The following is a 21,084-nucleotide window of genomic DNA, read 5'->3' as shown; positions in this document are numbered from 1 at the left end:
TTAACAACTACATTAGCATAGCAGTTGACACCACAACTATTTTCAAACCGATAACCAACATTTTCTTCAACACTGTCCTTTTTCTTTTTGCTTGCAAGCGCAACTTCATCCTGTTTTTTTTCTTTCTCTACAGTTTCATAACAGATATTCTCAAATCTTCTTTTTCTACCTACCACACGCTTTTCAACTACTGGATATTGACCTAAATTGGGTACATATTCTCTTTTTAACCTATTATACTCTTTTACACAATTTGCATCTGCACAAACCTTTGTCTCATCAAAATCAATCAAGTACAATCCAGATAAAGTTTTGACTCGAGACAAAGCAACATATGCCACACCTTCTTTAAACACGGTACATCCAATATTCACTAAAGCACAATCTACACTTAAACCTTGAGATTTATGAATGTTCACCGCATATGCCGAACAAACAGGAAACTGTTTTCTGCAGACATCTTTTACAAGAAAAAAACGAGCTGCACAATGACTAACTTGTTGTACTTCAGCAATTTCATCGAATTTGATTTTCAAAAATTCAATCCCACCTCCATTTACATAATTAACAAAATCACCAATTTTACCCATTGCTCCATTTACTAAACCTTTTTCCACATTCAAATTACGTCACAAAATTACCCCACAATTTACACATGCATACAAATTATTTTCTAAACCAGCAGTTTTACTTATCGATTTCTCGAAACAATCCAATTTCCTCTTGAACTTTTCACTCAAAATAATACTGATTCCTTCATGTTCTATTTTAACAATTGCTTCCAATTTTATAATTTCTTAATTTTCCAACTTTAACATTTCTTCTTTGAATATAGAACATTCACACAGTGTTGGCATTAAGCAGATTACAGATTTGTTTTCTGCAATTCTCATGTATATTTTCTCAGGGACAATATTTGTATTTGGAGACAAATTGGAAAGTAATCATCTCTGTAAAGCTTGTTTGCCATGTTCGGTCAATTTTCCAATTCTTATATCTTGAAGAATAGTTCCATAATCACGCCATTTGCCTGTCGCATATTTCTAGTAAGTTCCTTAGCCTGAAAATATAACCAAATGTTTACATTGCCAATACTCCCCAAAGACTTTCAAGTATCTTCATGCACCTGTGTTTAAACACTGGCTGTCCTTTTACAGGAGTAAGTTGTAGAAGATCTCCAAAAACTATGACGTGTTTTCCTCCGAATAATACGTCATACTCTGTTTTAAGAATTTGCTGCATTCTTAAATGCACAAAGGCAAGCATTAAGTTTGAGACCATGCTTACCTCATCAATATGAGAAGCTTCATTTTCCTCAACACTCTTGAAACTTCACAAGAAGCTTCTCCAGATATCTTGTGGTATTCTAATTTGTTGTCATGCTCTACTGGTAGCATTAATAAACAATGTAAAGTAATTCCTTTAATATTGTGAGCTGCTAATCCAGTTGGAGCAGTGACAACACAGGACAAATGTGACTAAGTTCTTTTCTGTAGAAAACCTGTGATTACTTTAATTAAAAAACTTTTTCCTGTTCCAGCTTGTCCACTCATATACATACGGATAGGTTCAAATGATGACCACAACACAGATTCCCGACCCCAACCACCTACAGTGCATCCTTTTCAACACTCGATCGGTCCACAGGCACGCCATAGACCTATGGAATCTACTAGACACCATCTCTCCAGACGTCGCCTTCCTAACGGAAACATGGATGAACGCTTCCTCCGCCCCAGACATCACCATTGCCATCCCTGAAGACTATAAGATCACACGCAAGGACCGCACCGACCACACAGGAGGAGGAATCGCTATCGTCCATAAGAAATCAATCCGCATCTCAACCAGCTCTGACGCCAACCTCGCTAACTCCGAACACCTTCACTTCCAGATCCACATCGACCCCAAGACCACACTCAGAGGCACCCTCCTCTACAGACCACCAGGACCCCGCGCAAAATTCAGTGAAGTCATCACGGACTTCATCACCCCACACGCGCTCCCCTCCAAAGACTACATCCTCCTGGGAGACCTCAACTTTCACCTTGAAAAGATCAACGACCGCAACACCGCCACCCTCTTAGACAACCTCGCCAACCTCGGACTTAAACAACTAGTCACTTCCCCCACCCACATCGCAGGTCACACACTCGACCCCATCTTCACCTCCAGCAATCATGTCTCCTTCTGCCACACTACGGATCTCCTCTGGACTGACCACAGCTGCGTTCACTTCACCTACAACAAACCAAAACCCACCAACCACCTCCAACCAACTCTGCAAAGAAACTGGAAGAAAATCACCACGGACCAGATCTCCGCATTGCTCCTTCTAAACACCCCAGCCCACTCTTCTAACGCAAACGAAGCCGCCGCCAACCTCACCCTATGGTTATCCAACACCGCCGACACCTTGGCACCACTGAAAAAACGCCAAAGCAAACCTGGCAGCAAAAAGGCCTCATGGTTCAACGATGATCTTAAGAAGTCCAAGAAACTCTGACGCTCCCTTGAAAAGGCCTGGAAAAAAGACCCAAACACCAGCACCAGGAACGCCTTCAAAAACGCCACCCGCACTCACCACCAACTAATCCGAAAGGCCAAGAAAACAGCATTCAAGGATCGACTTGACAACAACGCCCACAACAGCAAGGAACTTTTCAACATCGTCAAGGAATTTTCCAATCCCTCGGCCAACTCCAACGACATCACCCCCTCTCAAGCCCTCTGCGACTCCCTAGCCTCATTCTTCCACAACAAGATTGCAGACATCCACAACAGCTTCGACAACCAACCCGGAAACCAACCCACCCTACCATCTGCTGAACATTCTCCCCCCTTGAACACCCTCAACGACTGGAACCCAATCTCCACTGAGGACACAATCTGCCTGATGAATTCCATCCACTCAGGATCCCCCACAGACCCATGTCCTCACCACATCTTCAACAAAGCAGACTCCGTCATAGCACCGCACCTCCGAGACGTCATCAACTGCTCCTTCAACTCCGCCACCTTCCCGGAAGACTGGAAACACGCTGAACTCACCGCCCTCCTGAAAAAACCCACAGCGGACCCCACCGAACTCAAAAATTACCGCCCCATCTCGCTCCTTCCATTCCCGGCCAAAGTCATCGAGAAAGCTGTCAACAACCAGCTCGCCGCCTTCCTCGAAGCCAACAAATCCCTCGACTCCTCACAATCTGGCTTCCGAGCAAAACACAGCACTGAGACCGCCCTCATCGCAGCAACAGACGACATTCGAACTCTACTGGACAATGGAGACACAGTCGCCCTCATCCTCCTCGACCTCTCTGCAGCATTCGACACAGTCTGCCACAGCACCCTTTTACAACGCCTCAATAACATCGGAATCCAAGGAAAAGCACTTGAATGGATCACCTCGTTCCTCACCGGAAGAACCCAGAGAGTCCGCCTCCCACCATTCAAGTCCGAGGCCACTGAAGTCATCTGTGGCGTACCACAAGGATCCTCACTCAGCCCCACCCTCTTCAACGTATACATGAGCCCCCTCGCGGCCATCCCCCGCCAACACAACCTCAACATCATCTCTTACGCTGATGACACTCAACTAATCCTTTCTCTCACCAATGACCCCAGCACCGCCAAAACTAACCTACACGAAGGAATGAAAGAAGTTGCCGAATGGATGAAACAAAGTCGTCTGAAACTGAACTCAGACAAAACTGAAGTCCTCATCTTAGGTACATCCCCCTCTGCATGGGACGACTCCTGGTGGCCGGAAGCCCTCGGAAAAGCACCCATCCCGACAGACCACGCACGGAACCTAGGCGTCATCCTGGATTCTTCACTCTCAATGAACAGACAAGTCAGGGCCCTTATCCTCTTCCTGCTTCAACATTCTTCGCATGCTCAGAAAAACATTTAGCTGGATCCCCACCGAAACAAGGAAAACAGTCACCCATGCTCTGGTCACAAGCCGACTGGACTACGGAAACACCCTCTACGCAGGCACTACCGCTAAACTCCAGAAAAAACTCCAACGAATTCAAAACGCCTCAGCCAGGATCATATTAGACATCCCACGCAATGAACACATCTCTGGTCACCTTAAAGACCTCCACTGGCTGCCCGTCAATAAGAGGATCACTTTCCGACTGCTAACCCACGCACACAAATCACTCTACGATATCGGACCAGAATGCCTCAACTCACGACTGTCCTTCTACACCCCCTCCCGCCAACTACGTTCTTCCAGCCAAGCCCTCGCCACTGTACCTCGCATCAACAAGACCACCATGGGAGGCAGATCCTTCTCATACCTGGCTGCTAAAACATGGAACTCACTCCCCGCTTACCTTTGCCTTACCCAGAACCACCTAGCATTCAGAAAGCAACTTAAAACGTGGATATTTGACAAGTAATCCTCCTCCCCTTTCTAAGCGCCTTGAAACCCTCTGGGTATGTAGTGCGCTATATAAATTCTCTGACTTGACTTGACTTGACATGAGCAAGAGCACTCTTTCTTCTCATGAAGTAATCCATGGTCAACCTGTTCTCTCACTTGCTCATATATTTCTTTCTGTATAAGATTTAGTTGTTCTTCCAAGTTTCCTAGGTTTGTTACATCTTCTTGACGTTGATACATTGCTGTTTCCACCATAGCAGTTGCTGCTTCATTTAGAACAATTGATTCTCCTAATAGGTCCTGACTCAATGGAGCAGAAGTCTGACTGTCTTGAGAACTGTCTCTAGCAATCTCAGCTGCAATTGTAGCTTCTTGCTCAATTTCGTCATTCAACATTTTCACATAATTAGCAAAAACAGGACATTCTATAGTATCTTTAGTTGCATTGAAGGAATCTTTATAGCTCTCAAAATCTCCAAGTAATTCCAATTCTGAACGCCATGGCTTGAAAAGTTGCAAAAGAGCTAAATAGTAAAATTCCCTTTTGTCAGGTGTTTCGCAACTCTGTTTACGGTGATTAATCAAATGTCCTTTTCTTTTTTTCACCAGACATCCTACAGAACCAATTACGGCATATATACCATTATTGATGTTTTCGGTAATATTCAGTTAAAAATTATAGTTTTGCAGCACTTCATAGAGACAACTGTTTTCAAGATGATGACTTCTATTTGGATAATATGTATCCAACATTTTTGTTTTCACAATATCAGTACTTTCTGGGTCTTTTTCAGCTAAATATTCAATTTCTTGTACAGATTTAAGAACTCGGTTTCGTGTTGCAGCAAGACCTAGACTCACCCAAATGATTCTTCTAGATTTAGAGTACAGACTTGCAGATGATAAGCGATCCGAGCATTCATACGCTCCAATTTCTCGATGAGATAACATCTTCAAGCTGTAACTATATAATTTCTTACTTAGACTCTTCTCATGGGAAATCTCTTACCACATTTCCTTCAATTCCGTCTTTTCTGACTTTTTTATGCACGATGTCACATATCGAGCAACAGCAATGGAATTGTCTGCAACATACTGAATATTCATATTAGCATTCCATATAGACAAAATGACTGAGTTATAATCATTTATGTATTTTGACTCTTCATTTCTTCTTAAGTTGTAGGTATTTTTTGGAGACTTTCTTGTGATATTATGTCGCAAAGATGACATAAAACTGTTCACTCTACCTTTCGATATTACAGGTCGAGGAAACGGCATTTGCTGTTGAATTTGTCCTTAGATTTGTACTTTTGACAACAGTATTTCCCACAACGATGGCTTTGGAATCGTAAGACTTGTTGTCTTAAGTCCTTATCTTGTGTACTTTTGGGTACTTCACATGTATCATATTCTTCAATAAAAGACAACACAGTATCATCTGAGTCTGTTCCAAATTTGGGAGCATCTTTGATCCATAATAGCATATGTATGTGAGGAGCACCTCACGCTTGATACTCCATTCTCCAAAAGAAATCCAGAACCTCTCCAAGAGGAGGATTTTTTATTGGTGATAAAAGACATCATAGCTTCGAATCTATGATTGAAATACCTGCATACATCAACAAGATCCAAAGAGCACAATTCTCCAGGTGTCTTGTATTCGATATTTAGTATATTTGGATTTGCCTCTCGAAGAAATTGAAGTAAATCATCCCAAGTATATTCAGCTCAGCTTAGAGTAAGGAATCATGTAGGAGTTCCTAAGTTCCTTAGCATACATTTGAGTTCTCCGTGACGACGGTACCAGTATTCATTAGTACCACGCTGACATGCCATCAGATTAATCAGCTTAGATTCCAAAACATTATCTTTCTGCTTTACTTTATCCATAAATTCCTTTGCCGAAACATTTCCAGATATACACCTGTTTTCAATATATGGTTTACTGCATAAGAAAGTCCAGACAAATCACTCTCAAACAAAAGATGAAACAAATACGGAATACATTGTCGAAATCTTGGATCTTCTGCATATAATCTTGATGTCCGGTATTCAGATGCAGGAGTCTGCACAGGTCATTCATCATATCGTCCTCCTTTTCCTGTAGGAAACAACTGAGGGAAACAACGAGCTTCCAAGCTTTTTTCCCATACACTAATGGGACTTCCTTTTGCTTCTTTCATTTGAAAAAACTCTATAGCATTCCCCATCATTTCTTTGGAATGCAATGGATGAACACTGTAATGTTCGTAGATTTCTTCAGTTCTGGACACATCCACTTTTTCAATTTGTCCAGCTGGCAAGTCACTATCTTCTTGTACAGTTATTTCTTCTTCTCCCACATACACATTTTTGAAATATTGATTATTTTTTACCAGATACAACTTTGCCTTTTTCACTTTCCTAACATCCACTAATTCTTGCCAGATTTTCTTACTCTTAGTAGGAACCCCATTAACAAGAATAACTAAAGGTTCATCCTCTACATTTTTTACACCAATAGTTTCAATATTTGTCTTTAAATCTAGAGGCAAATATACAACTCTTACCTTTAATCGTCTCTGTGAATCAGAGACAATTTTCCTGTCTTAGGCTCCATACGAACAATAGCCTGAAATGGATGCACACATTGAATAAGAATAGACTCATAGGTATTTAAATCCATCAGTTCCGAAGGAATATTTACAAACTCAAGATTATTATGCACAGCTCTAGCAGGCATTTTGTTCTCATCTAATTTGTTATAACAATATTTACAAATATGCTGATCAGAACCCAAATCAAAACAATTCTCTACCAACAAATAAGTTAGAAAATCCTTCCACTCATTATTATTTTCCTTTTCACTTTTTTTTTTTTTTTTGAAAACCTTTATTGAGCCTTCACAGTTAGTACACAGCTTGTCGCCTACAACCCAACCGGGCCGGCCGCTAAGGAAGCGTTAATCAAAGAAATATGCATTATTACAATACAAATGCACCTGCGGTCGTGAGGACATGAATGTAGTGATCCATAAAGAAATTGTGAAGAGGAATTGCGAATGGTCCATGCCGAATTATGAGGTTTTCGTTTTCTGTTTTGTACCTAAAAAAGAACATTCAAAACTACGGGAAAGCACATTGCCATCGATACAGGAAACTTAATGCCAGTTAGGTGGAAGCGTACTTCTGAGTCCGAGCCAACAGCACTTTGCACACCTTTGCACACCTTGTTAGGTACAGTATTAGCCGTCCCTTTCCGTTACTCCGCCCCCTCCCGGTGTCGCCCCCCCCCACCACTAAGCCCTTCCCGCACATTCATTCTTCCTCGTCTGACTCTAGTGTGTCACCTTCAGGAAGTGGCTCACAAATCTCACCTCGGTAAACGTTCCATGGGGACCAAACTTTGTTCCACTTGGCCGGGCACCCCCTGTTCAAATACACTGCCCGTTCTGTGACCATGGCCCTGTCCATATTGACACACCATTGTGAGGCCTTCGGTAGATCCGCCACCCCCCAGCGCTGCGCGATATCCCTCTTGGCCAGCATCATTCCAAGCGTTACCCAGAGGCGGCCATGCCGGGACAAGTCAGTTGGCTCCCACACATTAAGAAGGCAGCGACGAGGTTCTGGGAGCACCGAGACCTCCAGCACCTGTGATATAGTGCGCATGACCTGACGCCAATAGGTCTGTATAAGGGAGCAGTCCCAGAGTGTGTGGAATAGTGTGCCTTCCTCCCCGCAGCTCCGCAAGCAGAAGGGGTCAGGGGCGCGCTGTATGTGGTGAAGCAATGTCCTGGTGTAATATGTTCTGTGCAGAACTTTGAGTTGGATGAGTCTCATTCTAGAGGATATGCCCGCTTCCTTAGGGGATGCCAGTGCCTCATTCCATTCATGCTCGTCCATCTCCCCCACGTCCTGCTCCCATTTTCCCTTAAGAGGCACTAGCGGGTCTGGGGAATTATTGAGGAGTTTCCGGTAGGTGAGGGAGGTGGCCTCTTCTACCATGTAGTCGGTCAAGAGGCGATCCTCTAGCGGGGATGACTCGGGGAGAGTTGACCCCACCGGAATAACCGCCAGCAGAGCATGACGAACTTGGACATATCGGTAGGTTTCATGTGGCCCCATGTCGTAGAGTTCCTTCAGGCGGTCAAACGTGATGACAGCCCCACGGTCCCACATGTCCCCCACTGTTGAAATGCCAATGTCGTCCCAGCGGGAGAACCCCTTGCTGGTCCTAAGGTTGCCCAGAGCACGTGAGTCCCAGAGTGGGGTGAGCTTGGTGATAGTATCTTTCCATCCCAGCGCAGAGGTGGCTGCATGCCAGGTGGCCACCGTGATCTTAGTGGGCCCCTTCAGCGACCTGAGTTTCCGTTTATCGTAAAGCGGGGCCAGCAGGGTACCAGCCCCCAGATGGGCCCGATGCGCCTGGAATGCTGGGTCCGATTGCGAGGCGTGCAAGTTGGGGGTTAGGAAGTGCGATGCCACCCTCGTACCAGCCCTTACAGAGCTTGGCGTGAGCTATTCGCGCCGGGCGGTTACTCCATAGCAGACCAGAGACCACCGCCGCCACCCTCTTGAAGTACCTAGGGGGCACAGCAAAAGGGGTATTGTCCAGAATATACAGAAAGCGGGGCAGGGATTTCATCTTGAAGAGGGCTGCTTTCCCCAACATCGTCAGCGGTAATCCTGCCCAAAAGCTCGCATCTCGCCTGAGGCGGTCCAACGGTGGCGCTAGGTTCAGTCTTTCGTATTCCGCCGGGTCACCCGTGACATGGATACCAAGATACTTAAAGGACGAACCGGCCAGTCGCAGAGGGCAGGTGGAACCAACCGTTGGTTGGCTGCCCGTCAGGGCATATAATTCGGATTTACTCCAATTGATGGTGTAGCCAGACACCTCTCCATGGGCATTGCAAATGTGCAAGAGAGCCGGAATGCCGTGTTCAGGATTCGTCAGGTAAACCAGCATATCATCCGCGTAGAGAGATATGCGGTCCTCCCAGCCCTCTCTCCATTGAATCCCTCTAAGCAAGGGGGTGGTCCTAACGTGGATCGCCAAGGGCTCTAGCGACAGCGCAAATAGCAGGGGGGAAAGAGGGCAACCTTGCCGGGTGCCGCGCTTGAGCGGGAAGGAGCGTGAAATGTGGCCATTCGCCACCACATGTGCTACCGGCATGGTGTACAGCAGTTTGACCCATGAGATGAAGACAGGACCAAAACCCATGTACTGGAGAACCTCAAAGAGATACGCCCACTCCACCATGTCAAAGGCCATCTTTGCATCAAGGGCCAAGATGGCCGCGGGTTCGCCGATTTCATCCTTTTTGGCCAACACCCCATGCACCCGTCGTAGATTGAGTGAGGTGTTCCTGTGGGGCATGAACCCCGACTGGTCCGGGTGAATAAGATCAGATAGGTGGGGCATGAGACGGTTTGCCAGAAGTTTCGCTAGAATTTTGCTTTTTGCGTTAAGTAAGGATATAGGGCGGTAGGAGGAGCATTCCTCCGGGGGCTTACCAGGCTTAGGAATAGCCACGATCGTGGCCGTTCGTTGGTCTAACGGGAGCACCCCCGTAGCACGGCATTCCCCATACATTCGGAGCAAGTATGGGCTAAGGACAGCAGTGCGGTCTTGAAACCACTCAATTGGGATGCCATTCGGCCCAAGCGCTTTGCCCGTATGTAGGGCCCCAATGGCGATCCGCAGTTCGTCAGCAGTAAAGGGCGCCTCAAGCACAGCTGCCGCCTCCGGCAACAGCGCCGGGATGGGCAGATCATACAGTGCGCTTTGGGCCGCAATCGCAGTGACGTCCCGCTCCGGGGTGTAGACTTTCTCAAAGTGAGCAGCCAATGTCTCCACTATCCGAGCCGGGTCCGTTTGGATATTTCCCTTTTCGTCCTTAACCTGTTGGATCCCCTTGACGCTTCCCCCTCTCTTGTCGAGCCAAGCCAACATTTTCCCTGCCTTATCCCCCATATCATATATTCGGTTTTGTGTGTCAGTGATGTGACCTTGTGTAATGTGCCGCGCGTGGTCTGCATATAGGCGCTGGGACAGCATGAGCGCATGCAATGTGTCATCAGTGGGGTCTGCTTCGTGGGCAGCGGTTGTTTCGCGCAGTCGTATCTCGAGCGCCGAGTGTTCAGCCGCCTTTTCCCGTCTATGCGATGTTATGGAGCTAATGGCTTGCCCCCTCAGGACGGTCTTATAGGCTTCCCATAGCACCCCAGCCGAGGCTGCGGTAGACTCATTCTCCATGAAGTAATGTGCCGTGGCAGTCTGCAGTGCCTTCCTGACCTTAGGGACCTTAAGATATGAGGCGTGCATCGGAAAGATGCGGTGGCGTGTGCGTGTTTGTGAAGTAATGGTGAGAGTTAGTGGGGAGTGGTCCGAGATGCCCCTAGGGTGTATGAGCACCTTTTATTATTATTAATTATTAAGGGGCATTTCTAGAGCGCCTGGTTACGCAGAATGCGTGTCCCCGCGCTGAACTGAAGCACTCTGAAGGAGAAGTAGGGGAGGAGCCCACTTATTTTGAAAAGAGGTAAGTTTTTAATTTCCTCCGGAAACTAGATTCGGAGGGGTCCAGACGGAGATTGAGAGGTAAATTATTCCAGCTTTTTGCCGCCAGGTATCGGAAGGATCTTCCTCCCATACGGGCCTTTTTCACCCTAGGGACCTTAAGTAAGCCTCCATGCGAGGAGCGCAGTGCACGAGTTGGTGCATACCTTGTAATAAGGTTCTGGAGTGGTGCTGGCGCTTTTTTAGCGAGGATACGGTGGCAGGTACAGAGGGACTTAAATTCAACTCTGCTCCTCACTGGCAGCCAATGGAGTGACTGGAGGGCGGCCTTGGAGTTCGATCTTTTTGGGAGGTTTAAGATGAGGCGAGCTGCAGCATTCTGTAGCACCTGAAGTCGATTTATCGCTTTACAGGTAGCTCCCAAATAGAGTAGGTTGCCAAAGTCCAAGCGTGAGGTGACTAGGGCATGCACCAGCGTTCTGCGGGCGGCCGTAGGAAGGAGAATTAGGACTTTCCGCAGAGTTTTTAGAATGCTGAAGCAAATGCCCATCACCCTGTTAATCTGTGGTCCCCGAAGGACAGGTCAGTATCTAGCCAGACCCCGAGATTTCTGACTTCTTTCCGAGGTGTGGGGGCCTCGCCTAGGCATGGTGGCCACCATGCCGACGTCCAGACAGATGGGCTGCCTCCCACCACGAGCACCTCGGTCTTGTTGCCATTTAATTTCAGGCAATTAGTGGACATCCAGGTAGCAAGATCTTGCATGCAAGCCCTGAAACTGTCCATGGCAAGACCGGGTGCACGCGAGAGGGAGACAACCAGCTGTGTGTCGTCGGCATAGGTAACAATTTGTAGTCCGTGTCCCACCACAATTGGAGCCACTGGGGAGACATAGAGATTGAAAAGAGTTGGGCTCAGGGACGAGCCCTGAGGAACGCCCTGACCCAACTCTATGTCTCGGGAATAGTAGGCCCCTTGACGGACCCGGAAACTTCTCCCCGTTAGGAAGGATTGGATCCATTGGAGTGCGGCTCCAGTTATACCTCCATCATTCAGACACTGTAGCAAGGTGGAATGAGCTACAGTGTCGAATGCCGCACTCAGGTCCAATAGGATAAGGGCCATAATATGACCTTCATCCACCCCCTGCCGTAGGGATTCCACAGCCGTCAATAGTGCCGATTCCGTAGAGTGGCGGGGGCGGAAGCCAAATTGTGTGTCGTGGAGTAAGGCAGCTTTGTCTATGAAATCCATTAGTTGGAGATTGACCGTTTTTTCTGCTACCTTGGCCAGATATGGTAAAAGAGAGATGGGCCGCAAATTGTCTAATTTATCAAAGCTGATGGTAGGTTTTTTTCTGAGAGGAAGGACCACCGCTTTTTTCCATTCTTTAGGCACAGTCTTTGTCATAAAAGACACGTCCAATAGATGCCTAATGTAGGGCTCCAAGGCCCCCAGGCTGTCTTTTAGGCGTTTGGGAGTGGTAGGATCCCGTGGGGAACCTGATTTTACAGATCTGCAGATTTTTAGGAGAGTTTCTGTGGGTGGGGTAACAAAGTTGGTAAGGGTGGGTGAGTTTCCCCTATCCCTGGGTTTTTCCACAAACTCTATCCCATTCGTGGGTTGAGTTGGGAAAGCCGAGTAAATTCTTGATATTTTCTCGGCAAAGAAATCTGCGATTCTGTCACAAGACTCAGGCGAACAGTCATCAGGGACAGTGACGGATTTTCCACTAGAGAGAGTTTTGTAAAGCAAAAATAGCTCCTTCGTAGAGTTACCAGCTTCGTTGATCTTAGTCTCATAGTGTGTGGTTTTCGCCTTTCTAATCAGTCCGTGGTAGACTCGCCTCTCTGACAGGTAGACCTCTCTAGTATCTTTAGAGAAAGCCCGGCGCCATTGCCTTTCTGCTCTCTTCAATAAGGTTTTAGCATTTCGCAGTTCAGTACTGAACCAGGGTGCGGTTTTTTGAGCACGATCACTAGGTTTAGTTTTGGATAGCGGGGCAGTAAGATCTAGTGCATTGTTAATGCGTTTGCAGAGATTGGAGTTAGCCGTGTCTGCATCATCCCCCCCTGGATCGCCTCCTTTTGTTAGTTCCTCACAGAACTTAGACTGAGAGAAGGAGGCCCATTTTCGCCTTAGATGGTACAGTACAGTCGGATGTCGGGCTCTGCCTTCAGGAATTTGAATGGTAAACGGTACCAGGTGATGATCCGACCAGGGGATTGGGATGGGAGTCTTCGCTTCTACTTCCCCCCAGTTAACAAATATGGGATCTAGTAAGTTCCCTAACTGGTGGGTAGGCCCGCTTACAATTTGATTTAATTGTAAAGCTTCTAATGCTTGGCAGAGGTTTTTACTAGCGTTGTCGGACGGGTCATTGAAATGAAGGTTAAGGTCACCAAGTACCATATAATTATTTTTGCATATCGAGGTCTCTATAATGCATTCAACCAGACTCTCCTCGAACCTAGCTGAGGGGCCGGGGGGTCTGTAGATTAACATTCCTTCCAGTTTATAGTTGTTATTCACTTTTATCGTGAAGCTCCCTGCCTCGCTGTCCAAGATAGGCACATGATTGAGCTGGCAGAGTAGACTTTCCTGTGCAACTATTGCAATGCCCCCTCCTCTGCCTATGGGTCTGTCCTGTCTGTATATTGTATATCCCTCTGGGAGTGCCTCTAGGGCGTCAGGCGTGGATTCCTCATCCAGCCATGTTTCGGTTAGAAATGCCAGGTCCCAATGTGTTTCAGTGAGTAGATCGTATAGATCTAACTTGTGTTTGCGTAAAGAGCGGACATTAATCAGCCCGCATTGTAAGGTATTGTCCGTAGTGACCATACTCCTACCAGGATCATAGGAGAAGTGACAATGTTCGCAGCCTATGTTATCCTCTACTTTTAGTTTGTGCTTGCACAGCTCTGTAATGCTAGGGCAAAGCGCTAGCAGTTCTAACTTACTCCACCGTGTATGGTTCACACGAGGGACATGGGGTATAGCCCTAGACCGCGTACGATCGCGGACGGGCGCAGACGGGCTTGCCTTAGGCGCGCCTTCGGCGCGCAAACGGCGCTCCCGCTGCGCTTGCGTGGGACACACATATATGGAAAAAGAGGGTGGGCGTGGCCTATCGTGTGGGCGTGGCCTCGCGTTTCCTTGCGATGGCGTCCGTGTGCCGATTCCCTTCCCAACAGCGCTAAAATCCGCTGAGAGTGGGTGTCTGCTTGGCAGGGGAAATAGTTGGAGTGGCTGGGGGTGAGTGCACAAGTTTAAAACAAACAAATTAGTCACAGTTTTCAAATTTTAAAAAAGCGAGCATAAGGACACCTCCGGCTTCCGCCTCAGAGGTCATTCAGTTCAATGGCCGGCGCTTTTGCTCAGCGCTTACATAGAATGGGCGGTGGGCGTGGCCTATCGTGTGGGCGAGGCCTCGCGTTTCCTTGCGATGGCGTCCGTGTGCCGATTCCCTTCCCAACAGCGCTAAAATCCGCTGAGAGTGGGTGTCTGCTTGGCAGGGGAAATAGTTGGAGTGGCTGGGGGTGAGTGCACAAGTTTAAAACAAACAAATTAGTCACAGTTTTCAAATTTTAAAAAAGCGAGCATAAGGACACCTCCGGCTTCCGCCTCAGAGGTCATTCAGTTCGACGCGCTGTAACCCATCCCCCAACGCCAGAAAGTGGTCAATGCGGGACAGACTATTATGGACGGTGGAGTGGAAGGTATACTGTCGCAGTGTCGGGTGGACGTGTCGCCATATGTCTATCAGCCCCAGTGCCTCAAGGAAGCGCTGAAATCTGGAGGGACCCCCGGGGAGGGCGGTTGCTGGGAACCTGTCGAGTTGTGGGTCAGCGGGCGCATTAAAGTCCCCGCCTAGCAGGGTGTCTCCCTCAGGGAGGGACAGCAAGAAATCGCCCAGGGCAGGCAGCATCACTGAGTGCAAGGACGGCGGGATGTACACTGATACTATAGTCAGGGGGCGCCCTTCCCATTGTCCAATCACTGCCGCAAAACAGCCCTGCGTATCAGTTTTTGTGCTATGGGTGATGAAAGTAGAGGATTTTCTGAGCAGGATACCCGTGCCCCGGGACCCAGTAGAGAATTCGGAGTGGGCCAACATTGCATACCCTCGCCTGTCCAGGGCCTTAGTGGCAGTACCCATTAGATGGGTCTCTTGAAGGAGTATGAGGTCAGGTTTGTGACGCTTAACCTCGGACAGAACAAGGCCGCGCTTCACTCTATCACCCAGACCGCGCACATTCCAGGCCAGAAGCTTGAGGGAGGAGCCGCCCAGTCGCGTCTCACCCGCCTGCATCACGTTAGGCTGTGCATCCACCACCATCGAAACTTAGAGACAAAAACCATCAGCACCGGGCCCCTCCTCCCAGCATTGTTCCAGTAACCAGCACAGTACATTCTACATTTTGTGATCGATATCATGAATCTCCCGTAAAACCAAACAAATCCCCCCCCCCAACTCCCCCCACCCTGCCTCCCTGCCAAACGGACTCAAAACTGCCCGCCACCCCAACTTAGCAGAGCGCTTATCCCATGTCAGAAACAGAGTACTTGCACGTCAGGGGAGAGTGTCCCCCAAAGCAGGCGGTCCCTTTGCAGCCCTCGGGTCGTCCGGGCCAGCGTCCATGAACGACTTAGTGAAGAATCAGAATGGGAGTATAGTTCAGGAGTAACTCGTTAGTCCCTTGAGGTCACATCATTCGCCTCCAGCTGCTCCCAAGTGGTCCTGTGACGGTGATCCATTCTCGCTGTTCATGGGTGGAGAACGTGAGCCCCGCCGGCTCTCTTCTCCCGATCTCTTCTCCCCCGACCTGTTGCGTCGACGGTTGGAGGTGCGGTCCACAGTGCGCCAGCCATCCAGCCATTCCCTGGCATTCTCCGCTGAGTCGAAAAACCAGACCTTCTTGTCCGCCACCACTCTCAGCCGGGCCGGAAACAACATGGAGTACGGCAGTTCTTGGTCGCGAAGTGACTTTTTAACTTCGAGGAATGTTCTCCTCTTACGGGTGACTTCCACCGTGTAGTCAGGAAAGAACGAAATTCGTGAATTCTGGATTTGGATGGGCGGTGCCACCCTGGCTGCTTGGAGGACCGCGTCGCGGTCTCTAAAGTTGAAGAGTCTCGCCAAGATGGGGCGCGGGGCGGCCCCCGGGGTAGGCGTCCCACCCGGGACCCGGTGGGCCCGCTCCACTGTAAAGAAGTTGGACAGGCCCTTCGGGGCCAGTTTAGTCTTTATAAGGTCTTCAACGTATAGGTCCATGGCCCCCTTCGTTTCAGACTCCGGGACCCCCAAGATACGGACGTTGTTGCGTCTGGAACGCCCCTCCTGGTCATCCAACTTACTTTTCAGAAGTTTATTGTCCGCCTGCAGCCTCTCCATTGCCACTTGTAGGTCGGAGACATCTTCTATTAAAGATTTAGTCACCACCTCCACCTGCTTCACTCTTTCGCTCATTTTCTGGAGGTCGGCTCTGATAAGGGTAACCTCCGCCGCGGTCGAGCCCACTGTGGCCTGTACCTGCTCCAGCGCTCGTAGTACATCGTCCAGCGTGGCTTTTTTAGCACCGTCGTTGTCAGCGCCCTTCCCCAGTGATTTGCGCTGCTCAGGCTGGGTGGATGACTGGTTATCGTAGGCATATTTCCCAAGCTTCGCCTGAGCAGCGGTCTGCCGCTGTCCCTTCCCGCCATTACTGTCCAGTAAGACAAAGTCTATAATGAAGCGGGCCGGAGGTCCGTAGCTGTCCGCGGGGGGGAAGGAATGCAGGGGGGCCCAGAATGGGTGTGGGCCAGAGGTCGCTGGCGCTGTTAGAGGGCCGCCGGCCGCCGCGGAGCTGTGGCGGCCTCGGCTGGGTCAGGCAAAATGGCGACTGGTGCTGCACAGGTCCTCCGGCTTGTGTCGAGCGCAGCCAAGGGGCACAGCTGCCTAGCGCCACCGGGTGCACAGCGTGAGGGATGGAGCGGGCGGCGGGGAGTATCGCCAGGCAAGAATGTCGGGTGATGGCGTCGTCGGCTGCTTCCGGATGTTTGCGCCGGGGAGGATGAACTTCCGCCCGGCCTCAGGATTCACTCGACACCGATGCTCGCCTCGTGTCACCAGGCCCGTCTTCCACAAGGGACGGAGATGAGGTCTCGCCCCGATACCGGGGTCCAAGCGCTCCCAAATTTTCTGTGCCGGCGCCGTTCGGTCACCGCACCCAGGACACCCTCTTCGGACTGAGCAGTGAGCGGATAGGCATGCGGATTGATGCGGGAAGCCGCTTCGCTACGGGAGCCTCTCTAGGTTGCTGCCGCCATCATCGGCTGCTAGCCACGCCCCCTCCTTTTCACTTTTTAAATACAGATCAACAGTCCTGGTCTGATTTTTATAATGAATTCGTCGACAACAGATACAAGAATAATTTGGCCTTTCACCTGAAATCACCTTAAACTGTATAATTTCTTGCTCAAAATTTTCTACAATGCACTGTCCTACATTCTCTTCCACATTTTCTTCCATTAATCTCTCACTTTCTCTACCGTCTTCCTGTGGACCAAAGTAACTAATCAGAATTTCATCACAAACATTTGTTACATCTGATACAGATCCACGCAAAAGAGCACTGTTCAACTTTTTAACATTAGTGCTGGACTTTTCGCGTAATACAAAGTTCTGACTAATTTCCTCATCTGAGTATGATGAACTGCTAACATCCTGAAATGGTGAAAAACACTTCGACATACTTTTTTAGAAACACAAGGCAGAGAATGACCTTGCAAACCAGTATTTTCTCTCACGCTGCAAGGGTCTAGTCCTTGCAACATCTTAATCTTTTGTTTACCACTTTTCTTAGTATAATTACGTTAGAAATTGCGTAAAAAATCAATAGATTTTTGCCGCACACTGCAAATACTACTACAATTCCAAGTGTACACTGGAGCTTTAGGACGTCTCCCTAAAACTTCACCAGCAGCTAACCAGCAGCTAACACCAGCTAACACCTCTCCTGCATTTCTAGAAACTATTTTCTCTTTCTCAATAGGACAACCATTTCTAACCTCATAAGCACGACCACTGGTGTCAACTGCATGCAACACATCATTTCTTCATTTAAAAAAGGCTCAGAACTTGAACTATGTTTCTATTCACTCAAAAAACCTCACAAAAATTACTTCTGTTAATTAATCTTCTCCACCTACTTTTGGCTTTTATTAAATGGATTGGCTTATCTAGGGACCTAACTCTATTGATTACTAAAATAAACAATTTTCTTTTCAATTCCAAAGCTTTTTCAACTACATTTTCTATAGCTTTCTTCTTCTTATAAAATATTGTTGTTTTCTTACATACCTAAATTTCTTTAATTAAATTTGTCACAAATCTATTATAAAACATTTGTTTCCTAATTTCCATAAATTGATTTTTCCTCCTTTTACTATACACAGTTTTGTCTGCACTTGATTTTCCATTATTCTTCTCTTTATTAGTATTTTTTTTTTCGTTGCTGATACACTAAAAACATTTTTCTCTTTCTGAACACTACTCTTATTCTGTAATATTTTCCTCAAAAAAGTGCTCCTGCTCTTACCAGGACTTTCTTTCTGCTTGTTAAGACATCTCTCTTCAAGTAAATCTTCTTGATGACTTCTCTTCAAATACACACTTTTCTTTCGTTGCTTCCGCTTTTGATACTTCATTGGCATCATACAGTATTTTCAGTATCGATAAACACAACCTATAATAAAAAAATATATATAACATTACAAAAAAATATATATCAAATATTCTATTATAATACTTACAAGAACAGAGGGAAGAGTATGAGGACAAACCTCGGACTATAAAAATAAAAGGACTTACAAGGAGTATGAAACAAGGAAAATAAAATAAAAAATGAGAGTATAAATAGACACTGCAATATAACGGAATAAAGAAACAGCCGCGGCCCGTGGAGGGAGTTGCGATGGGGCAGGCAGGTGGGGCTGGGGAGGGGCAGGGTGAGGAGTGATAAGCAACGGAATCTGGATCATTGCAGGTAAGTAAACAATTAAATTAATAAAACAAATTTCGGGACATATTATCAACAAAAGGCGATAGATTATCAGGAAAATGTAGACAAAGCGACGATAATGAGCTTGATAATATGCCCTTGAGAAATACCATCCCAGGTTAACACCAGAACTTAGGCTCCTATATCAATTTACAAGAACCTATTATCAAGCCCATTTTCGCTGTTTTATTGGCAGTTTCCTGCCCATAAAACGGCAATAATTTTAACACCGGTCCTTAATAATATGCCCGTCAGTGCCATATTATCAGTAAAGGGCGATACATTATCGCCGCTTTTACCGGCAGGAAACTGTCACTAAAGCGGTGATAATGGTCTCGATAATATATCCTTGTGAATTCCCATAGAAGCCCAGGTTAACACCATAACCTGGGCTTCTGTGGGAATTCACAAGGATATATTATCGAGACCATTATCACCGCTTTACCGGCAGTTTCTTGCCGATAAAAGCGGCGATAATGTATCGTCCTTTATTGATAATATGGCCCACAATCCCTTAATGTACAGAGACGCACAAAATTATATTAAACAAAAAAACATAACAGCATGAATTATAGAAAAACACATTTACTACTATAAAACGTTTAACAACGGACGAATATAGGAGCATATTATAAATTCAGGTGATAACATTATGAACATTTTATCGGCAGTTTCCTGCAGATAACGTGGCGATAATTGTATCGCCGAGTCTTGATAATATACCCCATAATTCCTTAATGTACAAAGATACACCACACACACGTACTCCCATACAACTTTTCAACTCACCTTTCAAATTGAATTCTAGATTAACAACAATACCACTCACACAGTGGATATTCTTCTACAAAATCTCTCTAGTTCAGTGTTTGCAGCACAACCGTGAAATTGAACATTTCCCCTCTCATTTTACACATACATACATATAAATAACCAATTAAATTCCTGTACACATTAATTCAAAAGAAAACACACATTTCTATTGGTTTAACATTCCAAAGCTTTCCAACTAACAAAACTTTCAACCCTTTCCCCATTCCACAATCTGCCCATTACCATAGAAACACTTCAGGGAACACCTAACTCAGCACAAAGGTGAAAAGTTCATCATACATTGTTGCAAATTGAAACAGCAAGTATGCTTGACTGGAGAATATACCAGCTTATTTTATGTAACGTTCTTTTCTATCACTTTTTCTTAACCAATAGAAATAAGGCTTTTAAAAAACAGAAACATGCACCCTAATTTTCTGTAAAACCAATCATTTCTTTTCTTTTTTCAAAACTGAATGTTGTCCACCATTGTAGAAAAATCTTACTTTTCAAACTACCATTTCATTTACAGACGCCATCAGAGTGCATCCAGACCTCTCTTCAAAATGCTTACAGTGTGGATTGTGAGACACAGCTATATTTTCTGGAGCCAAAGGTACGCACGACAGAAAAGAATTCACAAGGACCTAGGTTTACCAAATGTGGACATTAAATGGATTGGACAGAGAGGATTGAAGTGGCACCAATTGATGCCATTGGCGAAATCCTATATGCATCTCCAACACCTTGACTTCATAATTGTGCACTGTGGTGGCAATGACCTAGGCACTTTGACTGGAAATGCTTATGAAGGACACCTTTGCACAATTGATGACACTGTTCCCCAAAACTGCCTTTGTATATTCTAATATATGCCAAAGGCAGAAATGGAAGCGGTCCAACCACTATTGTCCACAGTTTGAACAAGCTAGGAAACATGTGAATAAATATATTTCTGCCTTTCTCCGAGACTACCGAATGGGGTCCATTTACAACAACAATCTGCGTTTCAATATGCATGGCATCTATAGGAGAGATGGTGTACATTTTACAGATGAGGGGAACAGAGTCTTCCTCATAAACTTAAGACTCTGCATCGGTACTTACATGTAGGTCCTTAAATCTCCCAATAAACACAACAGCTCTTTTTAGAGCCACACAACACATAAACAAATACACTTCATAAATATCTAAAATTATTATTTTTATTTTTCTTGCTTACGTACGCTTACGTGACGACTTTCAACATTCCAGCTGTACGTCGTCCATACGTGCTTGGTACGCGTACAATAAATCTACCACCCCCTGAGCAACACTATTGGTTCAGAA

The sequence above is a fragment of the Lissotriton vulgaris genome, chromosome 2_2 (genome assembly GCF_964263255.1).
Source record: "Lissotriton vulgaris chromosome 2_2, aLisVul1.2, whole genome shotgun sequence".
Lineage (NCBI taxonomy): Eukaryota > Metazoa > Chordata > Amphibia > Caudata > Salamandridae > Lissotriton > Lissotriton vulgaris.
The sequence above is the reverse complement of the archived record's forward strand: the minus strand, read 5'-3'. Positions refer to the sequence as shown.